We start from the raw sequence: 15,184 nt of genomic DNA, 5'->3' as shown, positions 1-15,184 counted from the left end.
AACAAAACAAAACAACCAACCAACCAACCAACCAAACAACAAAAAAAACCAACAAAAAAAAATCCCACCAAAAAACCCACAAAACTCTTACTGAAACAAGCTGCAGAGGAGGGAATTACTGTGTGTGTGTAAAAGGAAACACACGAGGGGATATTTTAACCTGCACCTTCCAGCTCCCCCAGCGTGGGCTGGACCCAAAGCCCATAAAAGCAGTGGAAGCTGCCTATAAAGGCAGTGGAAAGCTCTCACTGCCTTCAGGAGAACTGGACCAGGTCCCACGTGAGTTACACCCACCTCAGATCCCTGCCATAGCTGGAGATAGCTCTACAAAGAGAGAGCAGGTGGAGGGGTTGGATTTACATGACCTTGCAGTTCACTCTCTGTTTGCAGCTGCTCTTTTAGTCCGGAGGAAGCATCCACATGTTTCCAGAAGAGGAAGGCATTCTGTACCATACACAAGTGTATTTTCATTTAATTTCAAGGTGAGCCACGTGAGAACTTTCTTTGATTCTTTGAAAATCATGCCTAAAACGTTTTCAGATGTTCCTCACGAAGTCATCTTTGCTCCTGAGGGATTCTACCTCCTTGCCTATGCAGTGAGGGCAGCAGCTGCTTTAACTGGCTTCAAGCAGAAACAGGGATCCAGATTTTCTGGAAATCAGAGGCAAAGGATTTCTACTCTGGCAGCCAAAACAATACAGGCAGACAAAAAAAAAAAAAAAAAGCAAAAATAGATATCACATGAAGGAGATGGTCTAAACATGCAATGTGCTAAGTGAGGAGACTTGAACGTATGGTGCCTGCTTCAAATTAGATAACTAATTGCCTAATACAGAGTGAAATGAGAGAGTGAAATTAAAAGGAAGAAAAAAAACAACGAAGCCAAACCAAAAGAATCAAAAACCTGTTGGTTGCCCCTGACATGCTTTAATTTTGCTTCTGCTACCTTGGTTATTTGCTGAGAGGTTTACTAATACCTCATGGAAACCTTTGCCAGTCTTTCCACATTAGAGCATTTAGAGGAAATATGTTGTACCATATCATTTCATGATCTGTTTCTTTCCTCCCGCTACTCCTACTGTAGAGATTTGCCTGGAACTCTGAAACTGGATTTCTGGCTGCTGTAACCAGGCCTAGCCACATAGACTTTATTAATTGTCTTTGCAGGGCTGAGACCTTGTACCTGTCCTGAACTGTTGCTTTCCCTTGCATGTCAGTGCTTGTAGTGATATGCTCGACTAACATGCCTCGAAACCATGACCTTTTTCCAGGTTGATGAGATCTTTTTCTTCACTGGAGGCTTGTTCCACGAAGTAGATGTCCTGCCAGCACCATCACTTCCAATGTGCTGCATCTCCGAGGAACATGCATCTCACAACTCACCTGATTCTTTGCCCCTGCACTAAAGAAATATGAGATGTAATGGCACATCTGCTGCTGTTCTCTTGGACTTGTTGTACCCTTTGTATGTATAGATTTAACCAGATGTGGGCTACACAAATAGGGGTGATGGGCTAAGGGCTGTGTTTGGTGGGCTTGTGTCTGTTTAGTTTTGGACTAGTGAGGCAAGCCTAACATATGGTGATGCAGAAATACTAGAGAGCCAAAAAAATAAATAATGGGGCAGTGTTTCCTGCCATTTCCCACCTTGAAATCCTTGTGTGGCCACAAGCTTTCCTTTTAGGGAAAAGCTGTCCAGTTTGCACTGTGATAATGCAATGTGAGATATTCAGCATTCATGAGAGAGTTCGTAAGAGCTCTTGGTTTTCCCTGTAATCAAGCCTGGAATTCACCCTTTCTGTGAGTGTTTTATTATCCTCTATGGTGGTAAATATCCTTGTGTGCATGCTGTGAGCTCTGTGGAAGCTGTTTGCTGTGGAAAGGATGGCCCTGTGGGAAAATGATTGAAGTATGAACTCAGAAAAGAGTGATCTGGCTTTACTGCAGCTTTGCTGTGCAAGCACAAATATCTTGATTTCCCCCTTTTCTTCAGATTCTGCTCCCTTTTCTCACACAATGAAGCCTAACAGCCCTGTATCAACGGCAGGTGCAGGTTCTTGCTGCCAGACATGCAGGATTGCTCTGGTGTCTGCATGAGTCTTTGCAGCTCTGCTGGGTTTATGCAGGATGCCATATGTGTGTATCTCCTTAGAGGTAGTACAGTGGACACCAAAAACCCAGACTGTAGCAATTCTCAATGCCAGAGAGTCCCCACACCAATAAGAATTCATTATTTTTCTTTAAAACATCTGTGGGATGTAAGATGGTGTAAATAGTGCAAAGCAAGGCCCTGTTCATACAAAATGAATTAATTTTCTTTTCTTCATGTGACCAAGCTACAAAGAGGAGAAGCAGCTTGTCCATGGCTTGTATTTCTTCTTGCAGGGTGTCAGGACCCAACTTAGCACCACTTGGTGACTGGCTGGGGCAGTAAAAATTCCTGAGCTATACCTCCAACACACTGAAAAACACTGGTAGAAGAGCCAGCACCCAAAAAAAGCAGTCACCATGCCAGCACCTGCCAGATTGGTTTGGTCTTATGTGCTGCACTGCACATAAGAAGGGTTTGTCACTCCAATACACAAATTATTGACTTTCTACACTTTGTTCCTGAGGACAGCTGTATCTTGGTGGGGGTGACAGGTTTGCATCAAGTGTATTTCTCAATGTTCAAATGCAAACTGAGCCCTGGCTCATTTGCATGCCTGTGGCATCCAGCTGCTTAGTGTATTTTTGGAGCAAAAGCCACACTCAGCCACAGAAATGTTTTCCCATTGCTGCCTCTTTTTCTTTTTGAGCATCACAAAACTCAGGGTGCAAAAAAACCAAACAGGAAGCTGAATAATGTCAGACTGACGTATACTTTCAGCCCCCTGAGGTGTGTCAGGAAGGCTTTTGTGCCAGGTTAGCAAGTGTGATGGAAGTCATGGAGGGGTTCTGAGTCTCCTTGGAGCTTTTCATGTGTGAGAAGAGAAGGCTAGTTACAGTGAGGTGCTTGGTCTTACTAAAAGAGATCTCTTCATCAAAATCTATCCATCATTAATGTCTGAAGAGCAATAAAAGTGGGACATTTGACCATTCTAGATTTCCTAGTCTAATATTTGAAAACATCAGGGCCCATGAGAGTTTCCTGGCTCATAAATAACAACAAAAAGAGTTTAGCCATTACTGCTTCAGGATCTAGCCTTTTCAATCTGTGTGGCATTGAAGACTGTGATGTGATCAGCTCAACTAGAATGATCCCCAGACAGGCTGGGATCTCTGCCCAGTCTCTGCTGGCCTCTGTGGAGCCACCCTTCACTTCTGAGTCAAAATTTTAATGAGGTAAATGGGAATCTACAATCAAAGCTCAGGTTGGTGATGGTGGTCTGGAGCCTGTTCCACTTTGTACTGCAAGGTCTCTGTTGCTTAGACAGCTTCCAACACTGGAAAAAATTTGGAAGCCTTTGCCATTTTATTTTGAATTCACAAATAAGAGAAGCTTGGGATGGGTGGGATGTAGCTGGATGCTTAGTTTTGAAGGTGAAGTCACAATGGTGAAGTGAGCACTCTGTTTTCCTTTGCCTTTTCTCACCCCAGGCAATTCCAAACCAAGGGCCCCAAAACTAAAAGAGGGCTCAAAAATAGAAGTGAATCAAGTGCAGGCAGCTGCAAGAGTGAATCCCACTGACTCTCATAGCTCAATGCCAGAAATTGCTTGGTGGGTTATCTATTACTAGGTAAAGCTTGTAATTTGTGTGTTGCTGTAGTCAGCTCAGTGGGATTTTGGGACAAAAAGCTGCCTTATGCTACATATAACTTGGAAGTTTGTGGCTTTTACAGAACTTGCCATTCAGTGGTGAAAAGGGATTTGTAAAAGGGAGGGAAGGGCTGGGACTTTGAACTTGGGGTCCATGGGCAAGCTCCTCTGCAGGATAAAACAGTATCTGACCTGCTGTCCTTTCAGGCTGGATTTGTGAGAAGAAGGAGTTATGTGACTCTTTTTATTAGAGCAGAAGTAATAACTTCCACCACTTTTCAGACTTGTGGGGTGAGTCTGCAGCTTCTGCTTTTTCTCCATGGCTTTCTCCAGCTGCAGTTGGATGTGACAAAAATAGGAGAGATGCGAAACAAAGGAGAACTTCACAGCTAAAATAAAACTCAAGAAAAACTTGTTCTCTTGTCACAGTTTTGGAATCTATTTGAGAAATGGTGAAGCTATTTTTAAAGACTACGTTTAAAAAAAAAGGGGTGACATTGGTATAAAGAATGACAATTATATACCCTGGCCCTGCAGCCTAGAGTAGGGAGGATTATTAGAGGAGGTAAATAGATTGTGAAATCTATGAGTAATATTTCTCTGTTGAAATATTCTGGCTTTCTGATAAGATGTTTCCAGTTTAAAAGCTTCAGCTGCCAAAGCTGTATAATTTCTACTGGGGAAAATATTCTGACTGGTTATTGTGCTGAAGTATATTTTTGATTTTTCACCCCTTCTATGAGGGACATAAAGACAACCTATGTCCCTTAAATCCTAATTTCTCTCTTTCCCCACTTTAGTCATATGCTTGCAGAAAAAGCCCTTGAGAATGGAGGCTTTGCCTGCATGGAGGGAAATGCCAGAGGGAAATATGAAGATGCCAAGCTGGAGAAAATGGCTTTAAATTGAGATTACTGTGAGAGTGGAACCTAAACCAAACAGACCCCCCTGTCAATTTGATGTGCTAGGTGTCCAGAGACTGGAGAGGTGTTGTAGGACAGCAGAGCACCTGAAGGACAGCACAAAGGAATTCCAACCAGCCCAGACAGCATATCACTTCGTGGGGAGCTAAACTGAAATGCCTCTGTGTAAACAGACACAGCACAGGGCTCAGGAACTGAGAGGCTGGGATCTTATTGGCATCATATGGAATGGAAGGATAAGGGATCTTCAGGAAGGACAGGGACAAGGAGGGGGTGTCTCCCTCTGTGTCAGTGACCAGCTGGACTAGGGGTGGATGAGGAGCCGGCCCAGAGCTGATGGGTCAGGATTAAAGGAGGGTGAGGGCCAGGTGATGCTGCAGTGGGGTCTGCCACAGGGCGTCCCACCAGCAATGAGCAGATGGGCTCCTCTGGATGCCATGACATCCCATAATTCCATGAAAGGCCGGATTTAAAGTTTTTAGGGCAATGAGGAGGGTCTGCAGCAAAGTCACTGCCCTGGACTGCAGGAGAGCAGCTTTTGGCCTCTTCAGGGATCTGTGTGGTACAGTCCCATGGAATAAAGCCCTGTGCAGGGAACACCAGCCCAAGAAAAAAGGCTGATATTCAAGGATCTACTCTGAGCTCAGGAGCAATGCAGCCCAATGAAGAGGAAGGCAGGCAGAAATCCCAGGAGACCTGTGCAGATAAAAAAGGACAAACTCAAACACAAAAATGAAGTCTGCAGAGGGTGGTAACAAGGAAGGTAGCCTGGGAAGGGCACAGAAAAGTTGTCTGAGAAGCCAGGGATCAGGTTAAAAAAGCTGCCCAAGGGAAACAAGGAAAGCTTTCATCAGTGAAAAAGAGAAGGCTTGGGAAAATTTAGGCCCTCATCAGATAAAAAGGGAGAACTGATTATCTGTGGCATGGAAAAAACTGAAGTACTCAATGATTTTTTTTTGCTCAGTCTTCACCAGGAAGTGTTTCATTCACATCACCTGAGTCTCAGAAGGCAAAGGCAGGAACTGGGAGGATGAAGAGCCACCCTCTGTAGGAAAAGATCAGGTCTAATGTCATTTAAGGAACATGAGGATGACTGGAAGTCCATTGGAACTGATGAGATGTACTCATAGGTTCTCAGGAAACTGGCAGATGAAAGGGCTAGGACACCATCCTTGATATTTGAGGAATCATGTCAGCCTGGTGAAGTTCTCACCAACTGGAAAAGCGGGAGCAAACTCTCAGTTTTTTAAAAAGGGGAATATGGAGGACCCGAGGAGCTACAGGACAGTCAGTCACATCTCAGGGGCAGATCCTCCTGGAAACTGTGCTAAGACACATGAAAGATAAGGAGGAGATTTGTGGCAGCTCTCATGGCTGGAGCTGTTGGAGCAGGTCCAGATGAAAGCCATCAGAGGGAGGAACAACCTCTGCTGTGGAGCCAGGCTGAGAGAGTTGGGGTTCCTCAGTCTGGAGAAGAGAAGCCTCCAGTGAGACCTTAAAGCACCTTCCAGTACCTCAGGGGGTCCTACAAGAGAGCTGGTGAGGGGCTTTCCATGAGGGTATGTAGTGATAGAACAAGGGTCATGGCTTTACACTGAGAGTGTTTATTTCTATTATGGATTTAGGTTCCATAATAGAAATAAATTCTGTACTGTGAGGGTCAGGAGGCACCACAATAGAGAAGCTGTGGATGCCCCATCCCTGGAAGGAAAAAAAAAAAAAAAAAGCACAAAAGAACCAAAACCAAAACAGAAGGAGAACATATGTCTCTGACTTCTTGTAGTTCCATAGTATTTAATTTACATCCTCCAAAGCTGAGTGAAGTAATTAGCAGCAGAGTAAGACATACAGCCCAGAAAAGCATTCAGAGTGTGTGTAGAGATGACAAAAGAGGAGGCTGAGCCATTGCCCTGTGAAGGGACTGAACCCACTGCTTCAGTGGTGCTGCTGCAGTCTTCCCTACTCTCACACCTTGTGTTCTTGTTCAAAGAACACAAGTTTCAGTGAAATTAATGTTCAAGGAAGGAGAATGGAAGGTAATTTCAATGGTTCAAGGTCATTGGTGCAAAAGGATGGTAAAGCTACTGTAGATAGGTATGATGACATTCTGGACAGTACTTGCCCTGCTCTTTGTATTTAAGTCCATAGTGCATCATTTCTTTCTCAGGCTGCTTGAGACTTTCATTTCTGTCTTGCCTCTAGGGAGGAAATAGGCTGAAGGACATTGGTGACCTGTAATTTCAAAATGGTCCATGACTACCAGGTAGCGGGACCCACCTTTTCAAATTTGTAACTGTGTCACACCTGTGGCTCAGACACAGCATCTTCAGGTTTGTGGGAACATTAATTTGCAAATAGTTTCTTAAATAAAGAGGGAAATCAGACTAGAGCTCACAAAAAAAAAAATAAATTAATAAAGCAGGAGGTTTCCAAATGCCTGGACAAGAAGTGAGGGTTTATCTTGGTGCAAATCATCAGGAACGGGACATCTCATGTCTTCTGATGGTTCCATCAAAAAGGATGTGCTGATCAGTGAGGAGGGCCAATAAACATGTGAGGTTTTCTAAGCATGGCAAAAGGAGGGAATGAAAAAGAAGCTTTGCCTTCCTGAGCTTGCAGCTCTTCAGCAGTGAAGGCTGTAGCTAATCAAGGAGTCCCTAGGAGGCAGGTAAAAAAATCCAGATTCTTTGCATGGTTTCACCCCAGCATATCTAACACCCATTGATAGTCACAGATGAGGGGCAGTACACATCATGCTATTCTTATAACTCAGATATGGAACAATGTTTATAAGCTAGGACTAGCTGTCAAGCCTCTGAAGAATTCCCAAGCACTCAGATTCAGGTTTAAACAGGGAGAAGGGGGAGGGAACATCGATCAGTTACACGCAAACCATCACTGCCCGCCATGCAGCACATAAAGAACCTTTGCAAGTGCTCCAATCCTCCTTGAGAGACGTGAACATAAAACCTAAAATGCTTTCCATATGTCCCAGTGTCCGGTTGCTGCCCCAGTTCCAGCTGAGAGCACAAAACATAGCAACCTTTATATTGATGCTAAACATATTGCGTCACTCCCAGCGCTGAAATGTTTTAACGCTAATACAATTAAACTTGCTTCAGCATAATCCTGGTAAGATAAACAGTGTTGCTGTCACAATAAACCTTGTCTCTCAGCAGTAGAATGGAAGAAAGATGTGTTATCCAAAGCAACATGAGCAGTGCTGGGAGGATTCACTCTCTTCTGCTTTTCCTGAGGAGTGTGGTGTGGATCGGAGTGCTGATGCAAGCAAAGACATTTGGGCCTTCTGTACTGACCAAGTGACAAGCTAAAAATTGCACTCAGGATCCTTGGATTAAAAAAAGAATTCTGTGGCTGAAGCATGCTTTCAGATTACACTTGCATCTTGTAAAAACATAGACTAGTGCTCTGCAAGAAAAGGTTTTTTTCTCTCTTAAGGCTGCTAGCATTCTTTTTTCATGAAGGATTGAACCTGTGATATCTGAGGGAGAAAGTGAAGTTTGCAGTGACAATTGGGTGTTACAATCTTCCTCCAAAGTCTTCCCACATTTTTTAAGTATCTTGACAGCCTGATGACTTGTATGATGTCTTCCATCTCATGTCTGATGATCTTTCAAGGATCTGATGGATGCATTTTTAAAGTAGCTTGTTTCAAAATGCATAAAAGCAAGATCTAACCGCCTTCACAACACGCCTGAGACAAAATTACATTTCATGTATGTACAGCCTTTATGCTGAAAGGAGAAAAGAAGGGGTAAAGTGATGTGCCAACTCTGGCTACAGATATTTCCAACAACTACTAAAATTCCTGTAGTCAGGGCAGGGAAACAGGAATGTAGGAGAAAGAAATCTGGCTAGAAATGTTGTTTCACAGCAAGCAGCATTCACTAAACTCCATTGATTGTTTCATGACACTAAGGTCATCCAGCAACATGAAGAAGCTAGGTGAAGGCATCTCAAAAGACCAAAAGAATGGTAAGAAATGTAATGTTTCTTACTGAAATGTGGAAAATGTCCTGTTTAAGGAGCTGGGTGTGGATTTATATCACCACAATTTATATCACCACGGTGGAGTAGAGTTCCCCTGTGTGACTGTGTTCTAACACCCTAGAAAGGCAGAAAACTTTAATGGCCCTCAAAAAATGGTTTTTGTGATGCAAGACAAATGCTGCCAGCCTCTTCAGGTCTCCATCCATAATGTGAGGGACCACTCTCCTTTAGAGCACAAAGTCTTCAAAGTCTTGCCCTTCGGTGCAGCCAAGGAAAAGTGGCTGCATAAGATTTCATCCGACATTCAAAACCCATCTCTCTGAAATAGTAAAGGATCTATATATTTGTTTAATTACTAAGTAAAGATAGTGTATCAGGCCTGCAGCATAAACAGGTCTCCATATCTCACATACCAACAACCAGGCACTGCTGTTCACTCCCCTTGTATTAACTGTGATTACTGAGATACTAAAAGTGCCAACCTGAGAACTCCTGCAAGTCCAGAGTAAGGATAAAAGCCAATTAATCTTTTTGCCTAACTTGTCTGGTGGATCTCCTTATATATTTGCAGCTTCAGATATTTTACTTACTTTTTCTTTTATTTCTTTTTTTTTCTTTTTCTTTTTCTTTTTCTTTTTCTTTTTCTTTTTCTTTTTCTTTTTCTTTTTCTTTTTCTTTTTCTTTTTCTTTTTCTTTTTCTTTTTCTTTTTCTTTTTCTTTTTCTTTTTCTTTTTCTTTTTCTTTTTCTTTTTCTTTTTCTTTTTCTTTCTCTTTCTCTTTCTCTTTTTCTTTTTTTCTCTTTTTCTCTTTTCCTTTTCCTTTTCCTTTTCCTTTTCCTTTTCCTTTTCCTTTTCCTTTTCCTTTTCCTTTTCCTTTTCCTTTTCCTTTTCCTTTTTCTTTTTCTTTTCTCTTTTTTCTTTTTCTTTTCTTTTTCTTCTTTTTCCTCAGCTGGAGCATCTCAAGAGTAAAAATCCAGAGCAACAGCATGTCTTTTTAAGGATGGGTGGCTATAAAAAATTCAGTGTGATCTCCAGCTGCACACCCTGCTATTCCTGGACTCTTTCCTGCAGTCTGTCCCAGAGTGGGAGGGAGTTACACCTGGGCTTCCCCAGCCTGAGTGGTGTGGTCTGCACATATTTGTGCACATCTTTGCAGGGCTATCGTAGTCAAAGTGGATGATTTCACTGCAATTTTATGGACTGCCTTGGAAGGGCAGATCTTGGGCAGTGAGCTTGTGGCAACACTGTGTTGCATTCATTGACAAAACAAAAGGAAAAAAGAAAATCAGGCAAAATTTATTATGCTTATTCATGTTCTGTGGGCTTTTTTTTTTTGGATTTTTTTCCAGGTGTGACTTATTTCTCTCCCCTGTACATCTCATGAAAGCTGATTCGCAGGCACCTTACCTTTCTGAAGGTAGAGTTTGGAGGTTTCTTTTGTAAGCACTTTGAAAACTTGAACCCATCTCCAAAGAGTGGCATAGCGTCTCTCTGTAACAAAGACCTTCTCAAGAATTGTGGTGCTATTGTTCTAGAGGTGACTGTAAGCTCACAGAGGATATAAATTATTTTACTGGTCATACAGCAAAGTCTGCAATGATAATTTGCTGAGGATAACTTGCTGGCTTGCACCTGGAGCCCAGCCATTCCTCAGGGACCCTGAGGAGCACCCCAGCAGCAAGACGTGGTCACTTCCTTTCCCTGGTCACAAGCAAAGCTGGCAGAAACATTAAGAGATGGTTTATATTTCCAAATATCTCATTGCAAGCTCACCTGGACCACAGGGAAATGCACTGGAGCCAGAGGCTGCATTTTGCTCTTGCCCAACAGCTTTGTCTCCATCACTTATTGGGGGTTTTTTAAGTATCAGGACCCCATTCCTAGGTCAGCACAGGTGGCAAGAGGAGCACGTGACACCTGCATCACATTCACATGTCCTGAACAAAAACCTGCTCCAACAAGGCCCAAGGAGATGTGTGAGGTTTCGGGGAAGTTTCACTTTGAAAGGAGTTGGGTAACATGTGAGAAATCTCACCAAAGAAGGTCTCTTCATTCTTTATACACTTTTTCCTTCCTCACACTCGTGTCAGGGCAGATGACTGAGAGGAAGGCAGTGTTTATTTTAGACATTTTCAGCTGCACTAGGTCCAGTGAAATCTTTCAAATCAGTCCTGAAGTGACAGGAGACAAGACAGGGGGTCCCACTCCTTGATGCTCCAGGACAAGGTAATTCAGTTTTCCCTACCTGCAAAGGGAGTCAACATAATTAACCCCCTTTGTTAAGTGACCAGAGAGAGACAAATTAAAAGCACCAAGAGGCAGGCAGGTCTTATCACAGCTCCTTACAGAAACAGTGGGCTCAGTGTTGCTGCTGGAGTGGTTTCAGAGCCACAGGCTGTAGGAAATGCCACATGCCAACTTGGATGCATTTCAGCTCCTGCTCTGCTGCAGCTCTGCCAAACAGAAACTCTTCTGCAGCCTGTGGCTGGCTCATCTGCTGGCTGCCAGGGTGCCAGCAGCCTTGGCCACCCACCATGAAATTGCATTCCACAGGCAAACACAGCATGAGGATTTCCTTCTGCGCCCCTCTCGCCAAGCTGTTGCCCAAAAATGAGCCACTAAGGCAGGGTCTGGGCTATGGGAAACCCTCGTGGAGCTGCTTGTTACTGAGTGGGATGCTAGAAGAGAGAGATCTGTCTGCAGAGAGATGCCCCAGGTGAGCAGCTCCAGCATAAGGAACCAGGTCCCCGTGCTAATAAGCTGCAAATGTGTTTCACCAGTACTTCCCCAAGGAATGCCAAGAGGAGGCTGGGAACAGGTCCAGGCACAGGCAGATAAAAAAAGTGTGTTATGACTTTGTCTCCTATCCATTTTCCAAACCTAGTATTAGTTTCTTAATTTTGTCCTGTAGCGGGTTAAAACTTGCTTTATTTTCCCCCCCTTGCCTGATGTGCAGACTGATTTCAGGGTAATATGGCAGTGCTGAAGGTTCTCTGCTCTCCAGGGAGTAGCAAGGGCTGTATTTTAGGGCTGCTGGCACCCAAGCTTTACCTTGGGCCTCTGAGGATGAAGAGTGGAGAAAAATAGTACATGGTTACTGAGAGCCCACAGGATGCAGGGGGAAGATGAAATCAAGGCTTACAGACCTCTCTGTGGAGAAAGAAATAAACCACTGTTTTAAATGATTGATGGTCTGATGGTAACAGACTAGCCAGAGCAAAGTTCTGTTCAGGAGAACCAAAGGTGGTTTGTCATCTATACACAGGTAACCTCTGTCCCATACATATATTAGAGGAGAAAATTCTTTTAACATGCTTTAAAGAGGAAGGAAAAACACAGAGGACAGCCACAGAGACTGTGTTAAACACAGGATTGTCACAGCAGTGATGGCCTAATGCTAAAAAACATGGCAAGGTCACAATGCCAGTGACTTTATTTGTAAAACAGATGTTACTGCTGCCCTGGGTGAGGTCAGGGGCCTGTAGGTGCCACTTTCTATGACACAGACAACACCCCTCAGTGTGACTTACCTAATTTCACCTCCATATAAATTATCTCTGCCCCAAATGCTAGTACTTTTCATTTTTCTCTGAGGCTAATGTAATTTCAGTGATTCTCAGTCCAAGCCCCTTGGTTTTCTACTTGGAACAAAGGCATCTTAACAGACCAGCAGGTATATGACTGAGTAATCTCTTAACTATTAGTTCATATCTGTAGAACGTTGGGCTGACAGTTCTTGATCTTTGACACCACTGCAGTGAACTTAGTGATGCTCAGGTGTTGTTTTTCCCAGTGTTCTCTGGCCTTGAACAAATTCACATTTTGTGCTGACTTAGGTAGAAAACCTGAGCTGAGACCAGGTGGAAAAGAGAACTGCAGCTTTCCCTCCTAAGCCTGGAATAACAGCAGCACCAGCCTTCCTCTTGTGGCAACTCACCTCAGAGAAGTTCTTGTTTTTTTCCAATAAGTTTTTGTTCCATTCCCATGCCAAGAAAGGAAGTGAAGAGGCGTATCAAAATAAAGTAATTACAGAAAGCCTAACCAAGTCTTGCACTCCCCCTTCCCCTCCACAAAACCCACAATGTGTCCAGCAGTGTCCAGATCAAGCCAGAAGGGACCCAGACTGCCTTTGAGAGCTTGGCTTTGTTGGCTGGAGGAGACAGCTCTGGATTGCTCCCTAAATGGAGCAAGAGTCACCTTCTGTGCTGTCAGACCAAAAAGGCAGCACCCAACAGCAATCACTGTGAGTGGCTGACAAGGAGGGTGAGATTCTGGTTTATTCTACCCAAATACTGGGTAGAGGACAGAGAAAAAAAAAGTAAGGACTTGCAAACTACTCTGTGTTGCTTGTCAGGAGATCTAGCCTCTCCTCTCATCTCATCTATCTCATCATCTCATCTCAGCTCATCTCATCTCAATCTCATCTATCATCTCATCTCATCTCAATCTTAATCTCAATCTCTTCTCTATAGCTCACTGTTTTCACTGCAATTTTTGTGTGAATGGCTTTTTTGTTTTGTTTTGTTTTTAATGTTATTCACTGTGTAAACAGTAGGCCTTCAATGATTTTTGTTGTCTGAAAATGTTCCTGGCACTTTGGGGCTAAAAATAGACACCAATATCCTTCAGAGAGCAGTTTCTGCAGAATGGAGGGGTTTGTCTCTAAGTACAGCTCATTTTCCTTAGTGTTTTATCATTGATCACCATGGCAGCTTCCTCTGCTGAATCTGAATCGGAAACCTTTTCCTAATTCTCTTAAAAATTCACAGTCCTGTTGATGTTAAACTGTCTCATTATTGCTAGGTGTTTGGTGTTTTAATTTCCAATGCTGACAATATCAGTGTAAAATATTTAAATTATCTTCTGATGACAGAAGGTAAGTAATTTGAATTATCCAGTCTTAAAATCAAATTGGAGAAATCAGACTGTTTTTAAATTGCTTTCATCAGGAAAAACAGCTGTTATTTTTTGCCTTGTGAAGGTATCTCAATGTCCAACCATGTGTCCAGACTGCCATGCACAAGAAGCTGTTCAAAGAAAGAATAAATGTGTCAGTCCTGTCCCAAATGATTTTAATATTTCGGGCTATTTCTGTTCTGCTCTTCTGGCAGGTGGTCTCCCCCTTGAAAGCACTTTGCCCAGGTTGTAGCTGCATGATGGGGCCAAGATCTGCAAAATCCTTCCTCTTTTGTGTTGTGAACAGAAAGGGACACTCAGTTTTCAACCTGGAGGTTTGAGGATTGTGGAAAATTAAACAACCTTCCTGAGTGACACCAACGGGTCCACCATTCTCTGGGAAAAGAGGAATACTCTAAAATGCAAACCAAAAGGAGACATTAACCTAGGAGGAGAGAGTTACAGCAAGAGCGGGGAAAAGCAAGAAAGCCAAGGAGAGCATTAAATTCAGAAACATCAAACCGAGATATTGCAACAGCTGCCCAGGAGAAGCTATGCCTGCCAGAGTTTGCATCAACCTTTGTAGTGCCAGGTCAAAGCCTGCTCTAGAAAATGGGTGCTAGGGAAGAGGAGCAGGGAAATTTTACAGTGATTGACAGAGTTTTGACATACATCTGCTATGTCAGTACTGACAGTCACAATTTGGCAAGATGGGCTCAGAGAGAAATTAGTCCACTCAGCCTGTCAGTTAAAAGATTTTACAGTGATCTCAGTACCTAAACAGCCCCAGTGCATTTGGTCTGCATCACTGACACCACTGCAGAAGCTGTCACTACCTGTTCTCATATGAGCATTTCACACAACTAAAGAGAGGTTGGTCCGGGTGTCTCAGGTCCAAAACCAACTTTAGAAGTCAGACTACCACCACTGCTAGTTCAGGACATCTCACTTTTGTCTAACTGCATCTGGAAAGATGTCTAGAATAGATATTTTATAGCCCCTCTGGATAAGCTGTTCTCATGCTTCATCATTTTTCTGGTGAAAAATGATCAGGTTTTGTTATGGGGAGGATGTGGCACCAGCTAGGGGTTGGGAGGGTTTTAAGCCATAAAGTACTCACAGAAAATATGAAAAAAATAATTAAATTGAAATTTTATGGTGTAAGCTTAACTTTAAGAGAGAAAAAGAAATGTGTATGTTTGCAAACATATTTATTGTAGTGTCCTATCATAGTAAGAATCATTTCTAGACCACTCACAGATTTGCAATACTCCTTTGCCTATACTACAGGATCAGGGGTATATCTCTGCTCTGACAGGTCTGAATTTGAAACAACTTAGAAATACACTTGGCCTATGGATATATAGCTAGAAATTAATTTGGAGATCAGTGCTATATGCCACTTAAGGGTAAATCACACTGCATCCTGTCAAGGCAAGATTGGACTCTGTCAAACACACAGGAGATCTCTGCAGGGTACAATTTTTACAAAGTCAGTAACTTCCAAAGTCAGTATTCTTCCAGAACTTCCTGAAACTCCCCTGTACATCTATGGAAAAACTACAACCAGGAGAGCAAAAATTGGAGGACAAAGGCTTTCAGCAGGTCAGGCATAC

The 15,184-nt window shown here is 43.0% G+C and overlaps 1 long non-coding RNA gene across 1 annotated transcript; it reads left to right on the top strand.

The window, feature by feature from the left end:
- Nucleotides 1–382: 382 nt before the first annotated feature.
- On the top strand, nt 383–1,426 carry LOC146763589 (uncharacterized). Its single transcript, XR_014951688.1, has 2 exons — nt 383–482; nt 1,272–1,426. It is a non-coding gene; the product is annotated as an uncharacterized LOC146763589 (long non-coding RNA).
- The last annotated feature ends 13,758 nt before the right edge of the window (nt 1,427–15,184 follow it).

This window comes from Lonchura striata, chromosome Z, assembly GCF_050655825.1.
Source record: "Lonchura striata isolate lonStrDom1 chromosome Z, ASM5065582v1, whole genome shotgun sequence".
Taxonomy (NCBI): domain Eukaryota; kingdom Metazoa; phylum Chordata; class Aves; order Passeriformes; family Estrildidae; genus Lonchura; species Lonchura striata.
Note: the sequence above shows the minus strand (reverse complement) of the source record. Positions and strands in the feature narration are given on the sequence as shown.